Here is a 17,377-nt window from a genome sequence, read left to right on the forward strand (position 1 = left end):
TCACACATGCGCGCCCTTATTTGGCAACCACGTGGGGCGCGCGTGTATGCAGAACGGAGGTATCCCGGAGGCAGCAGACGATAAGCAGAGGCCGCGGACAGGTAAGGTATAACTTGCACCGGTAGGACAGTTAGGGGGGACATTGGGGGGAACAGCGCCGTTGGTTTCACCACATTCGGTGATCATCCTGAAATTTCACGCCGTTACAACTGCGAAGTCCGATTAAGTTGGCCCGACATCTTGCAGCACGTTCGACCAGTTTCGGGACAAAATTGGTTGCATTGCCATTCGGGCTTGCACTTGGCAGCACAGATTGTAATCCGATTCGATTCTGATAATTGCCAAGTCGCCTGATTAACGGTGATGGGCAGATTCGACAAATCTCTCTCGTAATCGAATTTGATTAGAGAGAAATCTGTTGACTGCCCATACCCCACAGGCTGATTCCCGAGCGATTTCAGCATGAAATCTCTTCGGAATCATCTGAGTCTGCTGTGTCCGCCGCCTAGCTGCTGTGTGTGTATGCAGGGCTGTGGAGTGGGTACAAAAATCTTCCGACTCCTCAGTTTATGAAACCACGACTCTGACTCCGGGTAACCAAAATGGCTCCGACTCCTCGACTCCTTAGTCTAATATTTAACAGGGCTGTCGATTTTGTACAAAAATCACCCAACTCCGGGTGCCCAAAATTGCCCCGACTCCTCGACTCCGACTCCACAGCCCTGTGTGTATGTATGTTAGGTATATGCCTGTCCGTCTTTTTCTCTCCTCAATTAGCTGCATACACGCTGCCGGTGTGGTACGTGTGTGATGTCATGCGCCGGCAGCATGTATGCGACTAATGGAAGAACAGTGGAAGACAGACGGGCACCGCGACACAGGACAGGTAATGTATAAATGCACATTACAGCACATCTACATTGCAAGAACAGCGCCAGGGGTTTCATAGATCATCCTAATATCGCTGCTACCACCACACACCCGATCGAGCAAGTCGGCCTGACATCTTGCAGCACGTCTGACCAATTAATGTCATCAATTTCAGCCTGAAATTGGTTACATCGTCTATCAAGAATGCACTTGGCAACACCGATTTTCATCTGGTTATAATAATCGAATCAGTTGGTCGATCGGCTGGACCTAATCAAAGCGACTCTGAAGGGTAACCCCCCCACCCAATTTGGGTACTTACCTTTGGAGAGAGAAGCCTCGGAAGCATGTAGCCCTCTTCCTCCCTCTTGTTCTAGCGCTGAGAGGACCCCAATCCTGCTAACAAGGCCTTGTCCATGGAGCTTGTCACCTGCCCTGTGCAGGTGCAGACAGCTTGTCGCCCGCCACTCTAACAGGGGGCCTTCTCGAAGCAGCTGTGCAGGCTGGAGCCACCTGCGCGGTGTAGGTGAGCTTCGCGGGTCTCATCGCTGGAATTGGAGGGATGGAAAGGGACGGGGGGAAGCCCCTACACGATCTCCAGGCTTCTCTCTCCTGAGGTAAGTATCTATATTTTTTTACTTTTTAATCTTAGATTTGCTTTAAAGTGGATTTGAACTCTTGCACAGGACAGGAGGAAAATGGAGATAAATGCCCCCTGTATGTGTTTAGAGAGTTCAGCCTGTCTAATCTGAGACTAATCACCAGTGTAATTTGATCTCTCGGTTGTCAGCTCAGGGAAGCCTTGGCAGAGCAGCTAATTTGTAAACACAGGGTTTTAGCCCTATGTCTGCCTCCATGAAAGCAGGAAATAGACACACTGCAGATTTATTGCAGGATTTGTATCAGCTGTAACACAGAAATGTTTTTCTTTAAAGGTTATTATGCTGTTACTTATGTTTTAGAACAGAGAGGAAGTTCTGAGTTCAGGTCTGCTTGAACACTACAGTCAGGAATAGGAAGATACTTTACAGCCTTCTCCCCAGAATTTTTTTCCAGCCAGGTGGCAAGATGGGGGAATGCAGGGGCTGGTGCAACGCTATTTGCAGCATAGGAGGAGGATGAGGAGGAAAGCAGATGACAGCCGGGTGCTCAATAAAATTAGCCGGCTGGAGCGCCCGTCTAAAAGAGCCTGGGGAGAACACTGCTTTACCAGCTATTACCACTAAGTTCTCAGCAACTATCTTTTATATTTATTGCCCAGAACAGTCTATGTTCCTAGAATGAGAATGGGAGCTCAGTGTCATGTTTATGTGTAATTCTCAGTAGCTGTTCTTGTGCTTCTTCAGCTGACCCCAGTACTAGATCCACTCCCATGTCTTGTGCCCAGAATGCAGGTCTCATGATCTGTGCTGGATGCATGGTCACTGCTCCAGCCCCCTTCCATTCTCTTGTCTTTAAGATGGTTGTCATTCCCTCTATCTGTTCTTCTCCTGGATGAATGTGACATACTAGCACCGCCAACTCCTGCACAGAACTTGTCCCAGAACTGTTGATTGAGGGATTGAGTCCTTTCTGCTTTTTAATAGATTTATGATCCAACATGTCGGATCTTTGGCGACGTCCAACTCCTGACCAGCCTCAAGTGATTTGTTCTCCTACTCGCCCCACCCACCAGAAACCACTCCCATCATTGATCATCCTCCTTCTCCCCTCTATAACTAGGCTAGCGACACGTCTGTACAGAACTTGGCCCAGAACTGTTCACTGAGGGATCAAGTCTTTTCCACCTTTTAATAGATTTAGATCCAGTGTGTCGGATCTTTGGCGACGTCCGACTCCTGACCAGCCCAGAGCACTTTGTTCTTCTACTTGCCCCACCTGCCAGAAGCCACTCCCATTGTGGGCCGTCCTTCCTCCTCCCGTTATAGCAACAGATGCCTTGATAGCCTCCAGACTAGCGACCCACCTGTACAAAACTTGGTCCAAAACTGTCCATTGAGTAATCAAGTCGTTTCCACTTTTTAATAGATTTTAGAAACAGTGTGTGGGATCTTTGGCAATGCTCGACTGGACGTCATCTGTGACCTGAGCCATTTTACAACCTTATAATGTGGGTTGTTGGGAGCAGGTAAGCCTTTTCTTGTTTTGATGTTTGACGGATACCTACCTCTGAGCATTTGATGTATTGTGGTGAAGAATTATCATTCCCTACATACAATGACTTTTTAAACCTGCGCTGACTTTTGATGAATGTTCGACTCCCGACCAGCCCCGAGCACTTTGTTCTACTACTCGCCCCACCTGCCAGAAACCACTCCCATTGTGGGCCGTCCTTCCGTCTCCTTTATAGCAACAGACGCCTCAATAGCCTCCAGGCTTGCGACAAGTCTGTACAGAACTTGGCCTGGAGCTGTCGATTGAGGGATCGAGTCCTGAACCCTGCCTGGACGATGGTACGTGTACGCTTGTACAATACCAAAGTTGACATGGAATTCAATCACATTATCAGATCGAATTATAGAACTGTTCCGATGAAACTACTGATACGGAACACCTTTTGTCTTCATTGCTTACCCAGCAGATGAGAGGCGGACGGCAGCTGCGGTACGCGGTGGTGTCACACAGATAAAGTGACACGATGTAAGGCGAGAGCCTTTGTGATACAACCCTAAAAGTTTAATAACGTCTGCCTGACTTGGGCTATATGCTCTGTTGTATGTAAATTTGACCTGGTGGGGTTTTTTTACTTTCATTTTTTTCATACATAACGCTGTTGTTGTTTTCTGTACTCCTAACGAAGCCCAATTTGGGTGAAACATGTCTAGTAAGACACACTTTGTATATAGTGCGCCACCTTTTATTTATTTTGTCTCACCTGTCAACAGGGCCGTTTCTAGACTTTTTGCCGCCTGAGGCAAACTTGTGAGGATGCCCCCCCCATTGGTAGTACAGTTGCCCCCAGAATAGGTAGCCTGGAGAGGGTAGCACCCAGGTAGGGGGGCAGCAGGCACAGTGATGTTGGACCCCCCCCTCCCTAACCTGTTGCTCCCTGTCAGCTCTCCCCCTCCAGCTATAAGCGCAGCAGGCGGTGAATTAATTACCTCTTTCTTCTGCGTTCCAGCGCTGTATACCATCGCTCGCCACTTCCTGCAATGCCCCCCACTGTACTTGCCTGTGCCAGGCATCCCCGCGTCCGAGCATTACGAGCTGACAAACTCCGAGAAATGTGGTGACGTTAAACAGAGTCTGAAACGCAGGGGCATAGCAATAGACCCTGCAAGGGATGCATCTGCAGGGGGGCCCACAAGCTTCAGGGGACCCTGTGGGAGAAGAAGTTTATTTTCCCTGTCCTGAGATACAACTAAGGGCACGGAGAGAAAAAAAACTCTGCTCTTTGCACAATTGTTCTAATAACTGCATCTGCTCGACCACTGATAAGAAATCAATCAAAGTTTTGCAGACAAAGATTTGTAGACAGGGGGGGGGGGGCACGCACCCAAAGCTTTGCAACAAACCAGATGCTTACCTAAGGAGAGGGGAGGCTCTTGGTCCTATAGAGCCTTCCTGTCCACTCATAGTCCACTCGTTCCAGCGCTGGATCCTCGGATTGAATACCCAACTGCGGGAGGCTTCGGATGCCCGAATGCTTCTGTTTCAATATTTTTATTAAATTTTTCAACATAGAGAAATTTTAACAAGCAAGATTGCAGTTTTAGTGCAAGTCATCAAACAGAGAGATAAAAGGGTAATAACAAAAGGAACAAGAATAATTACAGTACAGGTTTGGGTAGTCTTGCCATTGGCTTCATACATATTATCACGTTGTAACGTCAGATGAACCCAGAATTGAATACCATTAATATCTCAGGATTCTTATTAGCTCTTGATGGGCCAGAACCCAGTCCCCATATTTATGGAGAGTAGGACTGGCCCATAGATGAAGATGCCCGAATGCTTCTGAAGACGGGAGGTTCTGTACTCCGCGTGCGCGAGAGAGAGGGGGCTGGTGCAGGCGCAGTATGGCACGGCCTGTTTTCAGGAGCACTCAGGCTCCTGAAGACATCCGAAGCGGCAGAGAGAAGTCTCAGAACCATTGGAGACTGCTAATGGGAGCCAGTGATGTAACGCGGGGACCAGAAAGGCTCTGTATGACCCTGTATGAGTATCTGTTGTGTTTTTTTTTTTTTTTTTTTTAAATAGGCTTCAGTCTCCTTTTAAAGTGATGCTGAAGCAGAAAAAAACTTACAATATAATCAATTGTATGTGTAGTACGGATAATTAATAGAACATTAGTGGCAAAGAAAAGAATCTCATATTTTTATTTTCAGTTATAGCTTTTTTTCTAATATTTGCAGTAGACAAACTGCATACTGCATTTTAAATGATGAAAAAGAGCAAAGCTAATGACCCTTTGAACTTCCTGGCAGTAAAACCTTAAATTTAAAGGTCCAAGGAGTAAAAAAAAATGATCCACTTACCTGGGGCTTCCTCCAGCCCGTGGCAGCCGTCCTGTGCCCTCCCCGCAGCTTCGGAGGCTCCCGGTCTTCTCCGCTGCAGAACCCGACCTCGCCGGGTTGGCGTCTCCTGCACTGCACTGCACCGCGCGGGTCGCGTGGTCTGGCCGACTTCATCAGGACTACTGCGCCTGCAGCGGAGAAGACCTCCGGAGCTGCGGGGAGGGCACAGGACGGCTGCCACGGGCTGGAGGAAGCCCCAGGTAAGTGGATCTTTTTTTTTTTTTACTCCTTGGATGTTTCCTTTAAACAAACAAGAAACAGCGAGAGACAGGTTGAGATAAGTGCTTCAGAAAACATCACTGCTCTCTGACTAAATTAGTGGGAGAGCTCAGAGAAGCTCTTTTGCATAGATAACAAGTGAAGTTTCCTAACTCTTCCTGTACTGGGAACAATATGAGCCCTGGAACACACTACAAATCGCTAGAGCAATCGGTAGTGTTTTTAATTAGCATTTTGTGAGTGATTTCATGAGCGTTGTCCGGTGCTTTTGGGAGCGATTTTATAAAGCGTAAGCTTTTTGCCAGCGATTTGCGATTTTAATTCTGATTGGTCCTTTCAATTTATAATTTTTTTACAGTTTTCAGTCATTTAAAATCGCAGAGAAATCACTGTGTGTAGCGATACATGAGCGGTTTGCCAACGCTTCAATACTTTACATTGAAGCGCAAACGCTCCCAAAGTGCTGCATGTTCTGCGATTGCGATTTTGCTAATCGCAATTGCTACTAATGTTCTATTTCTTAGCTGAACTACACATAAAATTCATTATATTATTATTATTATTTAGTATTTATATAGCGCCGACATCTTCCTCAGCGCTGTACAGAGTATATTGTCTTGTCACATAACTGTCTGTCAGAGGGGCTCACAATCTAATCCCTACCTTAGTCTTAAACCCAATCTACACGATACGATTCTTTGTACGATTCAATTACGATTCTATATACGATCCGATTAAATCCGACATGTCCGATGGGGATTTGATTCAGTTCGATTTGCTATTGTTTTCTAATGGCAAATCAAATTGAATCGAATCCTGATCGGACATGTCGGATTTAATCGGATCGTAAATAGAATCGTAATTGAATCGTACAAAGAATCGTATCGTGTAGATTGGGTTTAATGTCTATGTATGTATCCTGTAGTGTGTGTATTGTAGTCTAGGGCCAATTTAGGGGGAATCAAATTAACTTATCTTTGGGATGTGGGAGGAAACCGGAGTGCCCGGAGGAAACCCGCACAGACACGGGGAGAACCTACAAACTCCTTGCAGATGTTGACCTGGCTGGGATTCGAACCAGGGACCCGGCGCTGCAAGGCGAGAGCACTATAACCACTACGCTACCGTGCTCACAAGTTTATTTTCACTACAGATTCCCTTTAATGAAAGAGCAATGTCCTTGCCAACGAGGTCACAGTGGCCCGAACTGTCGTGACATCAGACCGGCTCTGATCTGCCACAAACGTGTCATTCTGAGGAGTCACACACACAATGTCATCCTACCAGAGCCAAGGAATGTTGGATTAGAGGAAACTACACCCAAAAACATCAGGCAGGTCTAATTGCTCCGAATAATGCTCAGATCTTGTGGCCACTCTGGTGTTTGATGTGACGATCCTGGAATAGTTACAGGTACAAGTCACAGGAGCCATTTGGTTGACTGGCAGGACGGGGACGGGTTTGTTTTTTTTGCAAGTTGAGGTGAGGTCACGGGGAGATATCAGAAATATGATATTGTGGAATTACTACACCCGCAAAGTTTCCTGCATTAAAGCATACCTCCCAACTTTCTGAGATGAGAAAGAGGGACACTTAAGCCACACCCCTGATCACGCCCCCATCACACCTCTAGTCACCCATACCATAAAGATTTCATAAGAAAATTATGTTGTTTTATAATATAAACCACACTGGTCTTTTCTATCCTAGTTCATTTTCCTTCATATTAACATTTTACAATTAGTAATATATCAATTTAAAGGATGGGAATAAAGTTTAGAGTTAATCAAACAGATTTTTTAGTAGAGAAATATATATTTACATATAAAGAGGGGCAAAGTCCTGAAAGAGGGACAAATGAGGAGGAAAGAGGGACAGAGGGACAGGGCTCCCAAAGAGGGACTGTCACTCTTCTGGGAACTATGTTAAAGAGGCACTGTAATGGCATATAGAAGAAGACAAGACAAATAGACAAATAACACTTATATCGCGTTTTTCTCCTGGCGGACTCAAAGCGCCGGAGCAGCAGCCACTAGGGAGCGCTCTATAGGCAGTAGCAGCGTTAGGGAGACTTGCCAAAGGTCTCCTGCTGAATAGGTGCTGGCTTACTGAACAGGCAGAGACGAGATTCGAATCCAGGTCTCCTGTGTCAGAGGCAGAGCCCTTAACCATTACACCATCCAGCCACCAGTCAATTATTCAGAATACCCACTTTTGTGGGTGTTTTCCTTAATTCAGCATTCAGTATATAACGCTGTATATTCATATGTGGCCTCGCCCTCCCAGTGATGTCACAGCCTGGGCTGTTTATTATGCAGAATTCCCCCCACCCCAGAGCTTTCTGGGAGGTCAGAGATCTTTTCTAATGGCTCTAGACTAGAGAGGCCAGTAATAGGATAATCTGCAGAATATATACAATATGTATCTGTCAGGAGGTAGATGGGCAGAGCAATGTTCTGCAGATCTCTAGAGAGGTCAGTAATGGGATAATCTGCAGAATATATACAATATGTATCTGTCAGGAGGTAGAGGGGACAGAGTAATGTTCTGCAGATCTCTAGAGAGGCCAGTAATGGGATAATCTGCAGAATATATACAATATGTATCTGTCAGGAGGTAGATGGGCAGAGCAATGTTCTGCAGATCTCTAGAGAGGCCAGTAATGGGATAATCTGCAGAATGTATACAATATGTATCTGTCAGGAGGGGGAGGGGCAGAGCAATGTTCTGCAGATCTCTAGAGAGGCCAGTAATGGGATAATCTGCAGAATATATACAATATGTATCTGTCAGGTGGTAGATGGATAGAGCAATGTTCTGCAGATCTCTAGAGAGGCCAGTAATGGGATAATCTGCAGAATATATACAATATGTATCTGTCAGGAGGGGGAGGGGCAGAGCAATGTCCTGCAGATCTCTAGAGAGGCCAGTAATGGGATAATCTGCAGAATATATACAATATGTATCTGTCAGGTGGTAGATGGATAGAGCAATGTTCTGCAGATCTCTAGAGAGGCCAGTAATGGGATAATCTGCAGAATATATACAATATGTATCTGTCAGGAGGGGGTGGGGCAGAGCAATGTTCTGCAGATCTCTAGAGAGGCCAGTAATGGGATAATCTGCAGAATATATACAATATGTATCTGTCAGGAGGGGGTGGGGCAGAGCAATGTTCTGCAGATCTCTAGAGAGGCCAGTAATGGGATAATCTGCAGAATATATACAATATGTATCTGTCAGGAGGGGGTGGGGCAGAGCAATGTTCTGCAGATCTCTAGAGAGGCCAGTAATGGGATAATCTGCAGAATATATACAATATGTATCTGTCAGGAGGGGGAGGGGCAGAGCAATGTTCTGCAGATCTCTAGAGAGGCCAGTAATGGAATAATCTGCAGAATGTATAAGTATCTGTCAGCATGGGAAGGGACGGGATGTCAGAGGCTTTGTGACATTCATACTTATTGTAGTGCTGTTTCTGGAGGAAATTAGCCATTCTCTTGGCCTCGGTCCCAGGGACATGGTGGGGTTAAGTGAAACTGTTCTCATTATATGTCTGAATGACTAGTACTTGGCTTCTCTCAGTTCAGGGTGGCCAGAATTCCGGTATTTATGTTACAGCTGACCAGGAGGGTGACGTGTGCCTCTGCCCCACCCAAGGCTGATAGGAGCTCAGTCAGTGACAGGGCCTCACACACGCTCTATTCCTCTCAGGGACTGTTCCCAGACGTCATTATCTCACACTGGGAGTTTATTCTCTGGTAGTTCAGGCGTTTGGAATAAATGGTTTACCGTCCAGCAGCGTATTCCCACCTTTAGCACAAAATGCGCAAAGAGACAAATTAATGTTTACTAATGTAATGTCTGAAGAATTATGCATCATTTGATGACTGATGTGTAGTAAATTAAGGCTTAAAGGGAACCAGAGACGAAGCAACCTCATGTATTTTACCATGTATATCAGTGGGAACATTAGAGAAAACATTTACTCTGCTCTCTGTTTCATCCTCACTGCTAAAAGTGTCTGTTATCTAGCTGAGATAAGAATCCCGGACTGAGCATTGAGTCTGGCTTTGCTATAATGACTCAGCTATAATGATTCCTGAGCAGAGCCAGCAGGGGGCAGGTTTGGACCTGAAAAGACACCAAAGAACACAGTCTCAGCTATAATCATTCTGTAGCAAAGCTGAGCTGACTGCTCAGTCGGGGATTCTTATCAGAGGTGATAACAGGCAAATTAAACAGAGAACAATGAAACAAAGAGCAGATTAGGTGTTTACTGTCATGTTCCCACTGATTTATAAGGTAAAATACAAGAGGATGCTTCATCTCTGGTTCTCTTTAAGTAATGTGGTGCTGGAACATGCGCTTGTCAGTCAGCCTGACCATTAAATGCGTCCTTTGCTATTTCAGAGGCTCTATCTATGAGAATAATAGAACTGAGTTTTTTTTTTCTCTTTGCCAGACTTTGGGCAATAGAACCTGGACCTAAAGGTATAAAGCCCCATCTACGTGATACGATTCTTTGTGCGATTCGAATACGATTCTATTTACGATCCGATTAAATCCGACTTGTCTGATCGGGATTCGATTCAATTCAATTCAATTTGCCATTGTTTTGCAATGGCAAATCGAATTGAATCAAATCGAATCCCAATCAGACATGTCGGATTTAATAGGATCGTAAATAGAATCGTAATCGAATCGCACAAAGAATCGTATCGTGTAGATTGGGCTTTAGAGGCAGAGAGTCAGGAGGACAGCCAGACAATCTGCCGCTCTGCACACTCACACAACGTCACAATGACGGGCACCTGCGCACTACTGCCCAACTCCAGCGATCCAAAACTAACTGCTCCGGTGATTCAAGTAAGAACTGAGAGGGACAGAGAAGAAACTGGGGGAGCATGTGGGCTGCAATACATGCCTGGTTCCCCTGTTTTTAATGAGCGTTTTGGCTCGGGTATGCTTTAAGTTGCCAAGACCGTGCATGTAGATGGAAAAGAGGAGGGGGCCAAAGACAGAGCCTTGAGGTACCTCCACAGACAAAGGATGTGGAGATGCGATTTGATGCCGTCCCATCTCTGTGGTCCCACCATTTGTTAACTTAGTTCTTGCCGGTTAAGAGGAGACCAATGTCTAATGAAAGTAACTCCTTCATGGCATACTTGGGGACATGGTTAGGGCATTTGGACATTACTCTGTATTTTTGGTCTTCCACCCAGGAACAGTTTGAGGAGTTTCAAGAGTACTTTCAGAGAAACTACTGTATTTTAATATGTCCTTCAGGGTCTTGTTATACATGTTTAGGACATATCATGACAAAGAGCTTTGGGAAACATGCCACCACAGATACCACTTTACATAAGACCAGTTACCATCAGGATCCTGCAGAAAGATGATTAACAGTTCCTCAGGCTCTGAAAAAATAATACAGTAGACAAATATATGCGCGCTGCGTGTTACAACCAGGACTAAGGAATAACATGTCCAAAGGGAATCAGATCTCCAAAGCCTGTGTCAGACAATGAAAGGAGGAAAGGTAGGGTCCAGAGCAGCTCTCTCAGTGTTGGGATGTGACAGGCGTCTATATCAGAAAAAGGAGAGAGAAGATAGCGCCTCTATGGTGCAATACCATTAATTCAGTTTGCAAATTGCAAAAGAAATGCAGGTACAAGATCACATAAATTTGCAAGCATATCTCACATGCTCAATGTTCTACTCCTCGGATGTCAGTTCCTGACTTGACAAAGACTCACTGGTGCGCCGAAACGCGTCATCATTATCACCCGACATACGAAGCTTGACTGGACTCCAGACATACCATTTACCCTTGTTGATGTCCCCCGCTGGCCACGGTCGACATCCGAGGAGTGGAACATTGGGCATGTGAGATCCGCTTGCAAATTTATGTGATCTTGTACGTGCATTTCTTTAGCAATTTTGCAAACTGATTTAACCTCCCTAGCATTCTGGACGAGCTAGGCTCATCCAGAGACGCCGGAGGCCACCGCTCAGGTGAATAAGTTTTTTTTTTTTTTTTTAAACACGCAGCTAGCACTTTGCTAGCTGCGTGTTTCTCCGATCGCCGCCGATCCGCCGCTACCCGGTATAAAAAAAAATGCGCAGCCGTGCGGCTGCGCATAATCAGAATGCCCAGCAGGTTTTTAAAGAGTATTGCACCATAGAGGCGCTCTCTTCTCTCTCCTTTTTATGTAAAAAAGAATGCCAGAGTGAGTAATGTCGTGTTCCAGTCTGGGGAACGGAAGAGGACCGTAGTTTGGGAATAGGGAGGTTGCGAGAGAGGGGCGCTTGATCAGACCTTCCGACACCTGAATTCCTGTAGGAGAAAAACAAACATTGATGAAAAACAAATTTATCAACTCCACTGAATTGTCATAAATGATCAGGTCGAAACCAGTCGGAAGTTTCTGCTGCAGATGTTGCAGGATGTGTAGCCACAGGATATGGTCCGACTGGTTTCGCTGGGAGGAGTAAGGTGCTGAATGAACAATGAGGCTATGGTTCCTGGAGCACCAACACTATGTAGGCACCTAGACTGGGCACATTTGTGCTAAATGTAGAGAAAGCCTAAGTATTGTCCGGTAGGTATAATTACAGAAACGAGGCAGTGGGGAAGTAGGTCCTCTTGGCTTTGCTCCTCCATCTAGCCTTGGAAATGTCACCTTCCTAGTACTGGCTTGTGTCCCATAGTGATGTGTTGATAGTTGTTGCCTAGTGACAGTGGGGGTGGGATGATGATTGAGACAGATACTACATATCGGTGAAGCGACCCACCCTGAGCGTAGTATAACAGCAAAACATTTGTAAAGTGCTTTTCCTCCCGTAGGACCCAAAGCGCATTAGCTTGTCTTAGATCAGTACATAATGAGGTGTACAGGGGGAAAAGTTATGTGATCATAAATGCCAGACTAAACAGGGGACTTTTCAGTTTTCAGTTTTGATCCAACCAGGGTTGGAGCCGTCTTGTTTGGCAAGGAGTTCCACAGGGTAAGGTCAGCATGACAGAAAGCTCTGGTTCCAAAGGTTTTTAGTTGGGCTCTGGGGGTGGTCAGGTTATTGCATCCTTTTGATCTGAGGTTATGGGGGTGTGACGTAGTTGCAACAAATCCACATGGCTGTAGCAGGCAATTCCATGATCCCCTCAGAGCCTCTGAAAACGCACAGAAAGTATAAACCGGCTGTGAGGTTGGGGAATACCGTCTCTGACACTATAGATTCTGCAGGTTGCTAGATGTAATGATTTTATGACCCCGCAATAAATACTCTGGCTTTTAACCTTGCTCACACTGCTATTGCTCTATTGGTATTGCTGTGTGTGGCGTCTGGTGAGGCGTGGGCTGGATACAATCACAATTCTCTATATCTGTGAGTACAAATTTACATAATGAAATTTCTCACATGAAGACACCAAAAAAAGACCTTTGGAACAGAAAAGTTGCAAAATGCAGAATTGCAAATATGAAAAACCGCGGCCAGAAATCACAGGGATAAGTGTGAAAGCTGCCTTGAGCTAAATGCTCGACTAACGATGGATCGGGAAACCTCACAGCGACGACTCCCGACGAACGAGGTTCCCGATCCATTTTCCTGCCCGCAGGAACACACGACAGGCGCGAAGTAGAGTTCAAGCGATCGAGGGCACGTTGAGCGGGAGCCGTCAGGGATCTTAAAGATCCGGTCATTATCGCCATGACGCAAAGCGTTGTTCACCTAATCACTCACCTGTACCCACGTCACGAGATCGTGGAAACGATTGCTCGTCGCTTAAAGGGAATGTCCAGGCACGCAAAAAAACCCCCATCTGCTTACCCAGAGCTTCCTCCAGCCCCTTGCAGCCGGCATGTCCCACGCCGCAGCTTTGCTCTCAGCCGCCGGCCCGGGGTCCCCACCGGTGCAGAGGACGACCTCGCGAGGTTATCCTCTGTTGCGCCTGCGCTGTTGTCAATCAAGTCCACGTTGTCCGTAGTGTACTGCGCAGTCCGGACAACATGGACTTGATTGACAGCGGCGCTCCCGCAGGTGCAGTAGCAGAGGTCGGACTCTGCACCTGCCGGGACTCCGGGCCGGGGGCTGCAAGCAGAACTGTCAGTGTGGGACATGCCGGCTGCAAGGGGCTGGAGGAAGCCCCGGGTAAGTATATGTTTTTTTTTTCTTGCCTGGACATTCCCTCGGTTGTCGGAAGAATCGTGGACAAAATCGCGAGGTGGGTACGGGCCTGTAGTCTGCCCTGATGGGGTTGCCTTGACTTTACAAGTGAGAGGACACACACCCAGCAGTGACACAGACCACAGTAAATTATGTAGTATAGAAGCGGGACGGTGATCGCTCCTGTTAGGGTTTTATTGCTGCAGGTCACACCACTAGTTTCTCCTCGACTCCTATTCGGCTAATTCGCGTCTCTCTCTCCACAAAGTGAGGCTGATTTTTTTTTTTCACTGAAGTCACAAACCACAACAAAAGTGTCCGCCACTGGCTCCATCCAAAATCGCATGTACGCGCCACACGTGGTTGCCAGGGTAACGTGACCGTGTTTGTAACAATACACATGCGCTCCACGTATACGCCGGCAACCATGCTGGGTGCGCCTATGCGTATTGCGGCGAAGCCAGTGGCGGACATGGACAGGTAAAGTATACTGCATGGGGCACCGGGGAGGGGCTCATTTTCCATTCGGGGGGGGGGCGGGGTCAGCGCCGGGGGCCGGTGCATGCGGCGTCACAAGGCTGATTCTTCCTTAGAGATTTCATGCTGAAATGGATCGGGAATCAGCATGCAGTGTATGGGCAGCCAACAGATCTCTCTTATAAAATTCGATCAGAGAGAGATCCGTCTCTTGGTCGATCTGCCCATACATCGTCTAATGTGTAGGCGCCTTAAGCGACCATAGTGATAGAATCTGGCAGATATGAATGCCTCAACATGTGCGCCCGATCACCCTTATACATACACTTTAATGCATAGGACATACCTGATTATTGTCATCATTGTTATATTGTGAAAAAGAAATTGCCCCCTGAACCTAATACCTGGTTGGGCCACTCTTAGCAACAATAACTGCAATCAAGCGTCTGCGATAACTTGCAACAAGTCTTTTACAGCGCTCTGGAGGAATTTTGGCCGACTCATCTTTGCAGACTTGTTGTAATTCAGCTTTATTTGAGGGTTTTCTAGCATAAACCGCCTTTTTAAGGTCATGCCACAACATCTCAATAGGATTCAGGTCAGGACTTTGACTAGGCCACTCCAAAGTCTTCATTTTGTTTTTCTTCAGCCATTTAGAGGTGGATTTGCTGGTGTGTTTTGGGTCATTGTCCTGCTGCAGCACCCAAGATCGCTACAGCTTGAGTTGACGAACAGATGGCCGGACATTCTCCTTCAGGAGTTTTTGGTACACAGTAGAATTCATGGTTCCATCTATCACAGCAAGCCTTCCAGGTCCTGAAGCAGCAAAACAACCCTAGACCATCACACTACCACCACCATATTTTACTGTTGGTATGATGTTCTTTTGCTGAAATGCTATGTTACTTCTACGCCAGATGTAACGGGACACGCACCTTCCAAAAAGTTCAACTTTTGTCTCGTCGGTCCACAAGGTATTTTCCTAAAAGTCTTGGTAATTATTGAGATGTTTTTAGCAAAATTGAGACGAGCCTTAATGTTCTTTTTGCTTAAAAGTGGTTTGCACCTTGGATATCTGCCTTGCAGACCGTTTTTGCCCAGTCTCTTTCTTATGGTGGAGTCGTGAACACTGACCTTAACCCATTCAGGTTCCGTCGTTTTCACGTGAGAAATGTTCACCTCCCATTCATTAGCCTATAACTTTATCACTACTTATCACAATGAACTGATCTATATCTCGTTTTTTCCGCCACCAATTAGGCTTTCTTTGGGGGGTACATTTTGCTAAGAGCCACTTTACTGTAAACGCATTTTAACAGGAAGAATAAGAAAAAAAATGGAAAAATTCATTATTTCTCAATTTTCAGCCATTATAGTTTTAAAATAATACATGCCTCCATAATTAAAACTCACGTATTGTATATGCCCATATGTCCCGGTTATTACACAGTTAAAATTATGTCCCTATCACAATGTATGGCGACAATATTTTATTTGGAAATAAAGGTGCATTTTTTCCATTTTTCATCTATCACTATTAACTAGTTTAAAATAAAAAAAAATAGAAATATTTCATCTTAACATTGATATTTAAAAAGTTTAGACCCTTAGGTAAATATTTACATGTTTTTTTTTTTAATTGTAATGGTTTTTTTTATTTATAGTAAACATTTTATTTGGGTAGTTTTGGGAGGGTGGGGGGTAAACAATAGATTTATAATGTAAATGTGTGTTGATTTTAATTTATTTTAATTTTCAGGTGTAGTATTACTTTTTGGCCACAAGATGGCGGCCATGAGTTTGTTTACATGACAACACTCGAAGCGTAACACACGCTTAGAGTGGCGCATCAGGAAGGGAACGGCCAGAAAAGGCGCAGCTTCCGAGAGAAGCTGTCGCTTTTTCAGCGGGGGAGAGGAATCAGTGATCGGGCTTCATAGCCCGATATATTGATTCCCTGACTACCGAATCCGCGGCCGGGAGTGCGCGTGCACGCGCGCGATCGGCCGCGCGGTAGCGCACATGGTTTCTGGACGTAGTTTCTACGTCCAGAAACCAAAATAGGTTAATTGAGGCAAGTGAGGCCTGCAGTTCTTTAGATGTTGTCCTGGGGTCTTTTGTGGCCTCTCGGATAAGTTTTCTCTGCGCTCTTGGGGTAATTTTGGTCGTCTGGCCACTCCTGGGAAGGTTCATCACTGTTCCATGTTTTTGCCATTTGTGGATAATGGCTCTCACTGTGGTTCGCTGGAGTTCCAAAGCTTTGGAAATGGCTTTATAACCTTTACCAGACTGATAGATCTCAATTAGTTTTGTTATCATTTGTTCCTGAATTTCTTTAGATCTTGGCATGATGTCTAGCTTTTGAGGTGCTTTTGGTCTACTTCTCTGTGTCAGATAGCTCCTATTTAAGTGATTTCTTGATTGAAACAGGTGTGGCAGTAATCAGGCCTGGTGGTAACTACAGAAATTGAACTCAGGTGTGATAAACCACAGTTAAGGTATTTTTTTTTAACAAGGGGGGCAATCACTTTTTCACACAGGGCCATGCAGATTTGGATTTTTTTCCCTCACTAAATAATAAAAACCATAAAATTTAAAACTGCATTTTGTGTTCAATTATGTTATCTTTGACTAATGGTTAACGGTTTTTGATGAGCAGAAACATCTAAGTGTGACAAACATGCAAAAGAATAAGAAATCAGGAAGGGGGCAAATAGTTTTTCACATCACTGTAAATATCAGAGGTAAAAGCTGTAATTCATAGTGTGTAGATTTTAGCTACGTTTGGAATGTCTCATTTGCAGAGGTATGAATCTGTAAGAATCTCTGCAACTTGACATGCTAAGAACAGTGTAATATTGAAGCAGATTACCTGACAGGCTTTTGTTTTCATATATCAGGTTTCACACACACAATTACAGATGTTTATGTTGCACATAAGATACATTTCCTCTGCTCTCTGTGCGAGAAAGCTCTGCCTGTCTCTGACTGAGCTCTCTGCACATACACGGTTAATGATGCACTGTGAAGGGAATCCCCCTCCCCTCATGGCTGAATTTCACCAGACTGCTGTCAGAAAAGTGTGAAAGGGATTAGATAACAGTAAACCCCGAGATAATGATTCA

The 17,377-nt window shown here is 45.4% G+C and overlaps 1 protein-coding gene across 4 annotated transcripts in view; it reads left to right on the forward strand.

Annotated features, from left to right (window-relative positions):
- The window catches only part of ARHGEF2 (Rho/Rac guanine nucleotide exchange factor 2), a 352,466-nt gene that overhangs the window by 56,423 nt on the left and 278,666 nt on the right, over window positions 1–17,377 (forward strand). The window lies entirely within an intron of this gene.

The sequence above is a fragment of the Hyperolius riggenbachi genome, chromosome 9 (assembly GCF_040937935.1).
Source record: "Hyperolius riggenbachi isolate aHypRig1 chromosome 9, aHypRig1.pri, whole genome shotgun sequence".
NCBI classification, from domain to species: Eukaryota; Metazoa; Chordata; class Amphibia; order Anura; family Hyperoliidae; genus Hyperolius; species Hyperolius riggenbachi.